Source organism: Myotis yumanensis, unplaced genomic scaffold (assembly GCF_028538775.1).
Source record: "Myotis yumanensis isolate MYYU_CA2020_CCGP unplaced genomic scaffold, mMyoYum1.0.hap1 SCAF_17, whole genome shotgun sequence".
NCBI classification, from domain to species: domain Eukaryota; kingdom Metazoa; phylum Chordata; class Mammalia; order Chiroptera; family Vespertilionidae; genus Myotis; species Myotis yumanensis.
In genome coordinates this window covers 33629776-33635187 of record NW_027223768.1, presented here as the reverse complement: position 1 = coordinate 33635187, position 5412 = coordinate 33629776, and positions in this window count along the sequence as shown.

Genomic DNA, 5412 nt, shown 5'->3' with positions numbered 1-5412 from the left:
AACTGCCTTCCTTTCTGTTTCTGGGTGTCTCTCCCTGGCGGTGGGTGAGGCAGGGGGAGGCCACAGGTGCGCCTGGCATCCCAGCAAGCACGTGGGGATCCGTGAGGAGAAGGACTGGGAAATGGAGGCAGGCCTGGTCACTTCCCGATTCCTGCCTTTCCCCTAAACGGGCCCTAATTTCAGGGAAAAGCCCAAGGAAGGTGGCCTCCCATTCCTCTCTTCTCCCTCCCCCTGTCCGCTGGGAAGCTGTATAAGGGGCCTGGAACTTGGGGAGGAAAAAAGGCCTTTTTTTAAACCTCAAATCTACCATCTACGTGCCTACCCCCTCTCCCCATCCCCCTGCCCCCGCCCCACTGTTCAAAACCCAGGCTGTGCCCGAGATACTGAGTTGGAAAATTGCTATGGGTCGAATGGGGCCTTTCTCATTTTGTCCAGAAGCTAGCATGGTGCCTGGGCGAGGCCTTCAGGCTTGGGCACATTCAGTCTTTCCCCTGAGAACCTCCAGGGTCCCTTAACCACAACTGGACTCCCCCCAGGCCCCCTGGCTTAGGGGGGCTGGGGGGAGGGAGTACACAGGAAAGTAGCCCCAATAGAGGAGGGAAACAAATGAGAAGCCCCACTGTGTGCTTTGAAGCATCAAGATGACATTATGCTCGACCCCAGATAAACCCAGAAGTCCTTCCTGCCCAGCTTCCTGGAGCCCCGCATCTGGAGGGCAGCCTGCCTGACCGCGGGCCGAAGTGGGGGAGGCGGGGCCCCCGCAGCTGCCATCTCCATGCTGCTTCTCTATGGAGGGACTGGCACCTCTACAGACCCGGGGGAGGGGGGCTTGCTGGGCTTTGCTCGCATCAGGCTAAGTGGCTTCGTGTTTGCCATTTGGGCCTCCTGCCATGGGTCTTAAGCCCAGTGGGTTCAGGTTCTGAGGCTCCAGGACCCAGCTGCTCCCTCAGTGGCCCCGGGCCCTGGGCCACCTCTGGTCTGCTCTGCCCACAGGAGCTCTGGCCAACTCTCCCAGATCATCACCCCCTGCAGGGCAGTCCCGCCATGGGATTTCCCCGGCCGCTGCTTCTGGACCCCACATGCTTGGTGGGGCTCAGCACAAGTGCCAGGGGATCCCTGAAAGCCAAGCGCAGATTGTTGGAGGATGACACGCATGGTCCAGGCTCCATGAGCTCATGAGCAGGGCCCAGCAGGGGACTCACTCCGAGGCTTCAGCTCATCCTGTGCGGGGCAGCGCAGGACACGGCGCCTCCACCGGCTCAACTTCTCAGAGCTGCCGATTCCACCTCCATGGGGGGTGGGGGGGGGGGGACTGCACCAAGGCCCGTGACCAGAGGGACCCTGTAAGACCCCCAGGGACCTGAAGGCCTCTTAAACACCCCTCTCTAAGGCCTAACGTAACACTGAAGGTGCAGAGCCGCCCAGTTCCTCAGATGCAAATGGGCGCCCGCAGCTGCCAGGTGACGGCCGTGCCTACCCAGGAGCTCACCTCCACGGAAGGCAGAGCTGCGAGCATGGCAGGGCACAGCGCACGGGCAGTATCACGCACGGTCTCCCTCCTGGCAGGGCGGGTGCTCAGTTCAGCCAGGACAGGGGGTCGGGAGAGGACCTGGAGCAGTGACTCCAGGCTGGGGTCTGGCAGGGAGGGTAGGGGAGGTGCCCAGCAATGGAGGCCTGGGCAGCATCCCGCCCACCGCATGGAAGGAACGCAGTGTTTGTGGGACTGGAAGGCGGCGAGAGGAAGGGGAGGAGCCAGCCCCAAAGGTCCTCACGGCCACGCTAAGGAACTCGGCTTTCCCGCGGGGCTCCGTGGACACAGGTTTTAGGACACGTCCCACTGGCATTTTGAAGGTATGACTCCGGGGCCTGTGTGGTGCCTCAGTCTCCTCATGTGTAAAACGGAGATGATATCACTCACAGTTATGGGTAGAGATGAACTAGGTATTTCCACAAAGCGCCCGAAACACACTGTGGGTCTGGGCACACCCTCCCCAGCCCACCTCCCCTGGCTGGGAGGGAGGCCCCTGCAGGCCCGGAGGGGAAGCAGAAGCTGGTCTCAGAGAGCTGGCCAGGGGGTCGGCCAGCCACCCGCATCTGGGAGGAGTCCACGCGGCATTCAGATCCACGACCAGCAGATTCTGGAAACAGTCCGGCTCAGGTTAATGGGGGGCCTGCCCACACGGTCTGGAGGGCCCGGTGCTGCAGGGCTGTGGTCTCTGCTTCTCCCTCGGAATGGACCGTTTCCTCCTTATGGGCTGGTGACTCAAAACAGATTCTGGGACCCCATCCCCCTCCTGATTCCCATCGGTGAGGGTGAGCCTGCACTGCTGGGCTTCCCTCCTCCTGCTGTGATGCTTACCCAGCTCAGGTCTGCGAGCCTGAGGTGTCCCCCAGAAGACGTGAGAATGAGCCAGCTCGGGCCATTGGCAGTGGGCGGTACACTGGGCTAGCAGCACCCCCACCTGACAGCCAGGCAGGGAAGCCAGTCTCAGGGACAGACTAGGCCTCCACAAAGGCCTGGCCACTCTCCAACTGGACTCACCATTTGCTCTCACGGGGCTGCCTCAGTTCAGCAGGGTTGGGGAAGGTAGGGGGGGCGGGGGTCAAAGAATTGCTGCCGCTGGTGATCTGGGGTTCTCTTCCAAACTGCTTCCATGAACTTGTAAACAGTGTAATTCCTGGCTTCCTTTCCCTCCATCGCAGAAAATATCCTGAATCAGGCAACCCCACTGGGAGGTGGAAAGGAACGGGCCAGGGTGGCCTGAAGTAACTTGGATTTTATTTTCCTTGGAAGCTCAGAGTTGCAGCAGCCACTTGAAGCAGCTGGGTCCTCTCCCTGCACCCTCTGCCAGAGGCGGGGGAGGAGTTGGGGGTGAGATGGGAGTGAGGAAAGGAGGGAGGGTGGTAGGGAGGAGGGAAGGATGGAGAGGAAGGGAAAGATAGATGGAGCAGACAAGGGAGAAAGGAGGAGGGAGGGGAAGAAGCAGGAATGAGAGGAACAAGGCAGAGACCCAGAGAGAGACAGGGGGAGGTGTGGTGGGGAGGTGTGGTGGGCCGGGGTGGGAGCAGGGATAGGCGTAGGTGATCCGGGCCACTCTGCTCGTGCTGGTCTGTGGCAGCCCTGCCCACGGCTGGCCCCGCAGCGCTGGCCCCCGCTGGCACAGTGCTGGAATGCAAGTGGCTGTGGCTTGGAGGCTACCCTCTGGCTGGGGAGCAAAGGCTGCTGACATCTGCCTGGAATCGCTGCGTTTTTCCAACACACACCCCAGCCAGCCTTATCGTCAGCCTGGCAGAGGGGCCTGGGATGGGAAAATTCCATTAGCTGGGACAGGGGCGGAGGAGGCGCTGCTAAACTGCTTGAAAACAAGCCCCACCCACCCCACCCCACATGGTGACACCCTTCCAGGCCTTTCCAAGAGCCTCAAATCCCTGCTCACCTTCCCATCCTGGTTTGCCCTTCTTGTCCCCAAGGACCTAGATGATCCCCGTGGGACCACTCCAGTTTGGTGACACAAAGAAGGCCCACACCCCCTGCAGTGGGGATGGTGACCTGCCAGCCCTCAGCCCTGGACAGTCACTAGCGCCTGGAGCAGGAAGTCCACCCCAGTGGGACCAGCTCCCTTGCACGTGAGTCTTCACCGGAGCTCCCAGCACTACCCCCACTTCCACGCAGGCCCGGCAGGTCGCTGGCACCTCTGTTCTCCCTGGACCAGGCAATTCCCTCGTCTCCCCTCCCTGGGTGCAGGGGCCCTGGCTCGAAGGGATGTTAAGAGAGAAGTCCTGGAGTAGGTACAGGTGGGGAGCGGACAGCTGTGTTCATTTCATTAGACATTTAATGCGCACCTCCTATTTGCCCCACATGGTGTGATCAGAAAGAACAACAGGACCCACGTGAGGCCCGGCTGGTGTGGCTCAGTGGCTGAGTGTCAATCTATGAACCAAGAAGTCACGATTCGATTCTGGTCAGGGCACACGCCTGGGTTGCAGGCTTGATCCCCAGTAGGGGGCGTGCAGGAGGCAGCCCCTCAATGATTCTCATCGTTGATGTTTCTCTCCCTCGCCCTTCCTCTCTGAAAAAAAAAAAAATTTGAACATCAGAAAAAAAAGGCCCATGTGAGGAAGGCAAAAATGTCAAATTGGAACTGTGATTCATGTTGAGATGATAAGTATGTTAGAGACACGCGAGGCGACAGGAGCCCAGAAGAAAGTGACCAGTTGGGGCTGGGTGACTCCGGGAAGGCTCTCTGGTCTGGGGACCTGGCATTTGGACTGGACCTGGGAAGGTGAACAGGATTGTGATAGGGAGAGAAAAATGGAGAAAGGTTTTGCTGGTCTTTAAGCTGCACCTACAAAGTAAGATGAGAGATTTTGAAGCATTGCTGCTGTTACCACACTGGCTGGGCAGTGCAAAGGCAAAAGTGTGAATTTGAGTCCAGACTGGGCCACCTTTGTGGGCCAGTCACATGACTTCTTTGAGCCTCAGTTGTGTCACCTGGGAGATGGGAATGCCGGCCATTTCACAGGGTGGCCATGGAGATGAAGTCATTTCAGCTAAGCGTGCCTGCTAGATAGTAGGAATTGAATGCATATTTCTTAAGTACATGTAACATGTAGCATTTTACAAGGGACTTTCACAAACATTTTATTATTATTTTTAATTGATTTCAGAGAAGGGAGACAGAGAGGTAGAAACATCAATGATGAGGGAGAATCATTGACTGACTACCTCCTGCACGCCCAACACTAGGGATCGAGCCTACAACCCAGGCATGTGCCCTGATGGGGAACCGAACTGTGATCTCCTGGTTCATAGCTCGACGGTCAACCACTGAGCCATGCTGGCCGGGCTTCACAAACATTTTAATTCCCTGATGACATTCTGTCACGGTCCCGGCTCACAGGGTAGCAATGGAAGGTATTACTGACCCTCATCACACATTGCAGGCCACACCTACTTCCTTGGGAGGCTGAGCTCAGTGTGTGACAAGCGGCCCGAGCAGGGAAGGAAGTAGCGTGGAGAGCCGGAATTGTGGTTAACAAGGGTCAGAGCATTCACCCTCAAATGTCTAGGGAGGGGTTTCAAAATCCCACAATCACACAGACACATGGCCTCGGTCCCATTTTCAAAGTGTGGTCCGTGAGTCACTCTGATCAAACTCTCTTATAAAATACGGACCAATATCCAGACTTGCCAAACCAGTCTCTGGAGATGGGGTCTGAGAACAATCTGGAACACACGCGTGCATAAGGTTTGGGAAAGTGTAGGGACTGTTGTGCCTCCTGCTCCCTCCGCCTGGGCCGCCCTTGCTTGGAGAGCCAAGGGCCTACTCCATCCAGGTTTCTGTTTAAATGTCTGCTCCTCAGAGGCCACCCAATCTAGTCTTAGTCCCTGAAACTCTCTAGTTCAGCCCT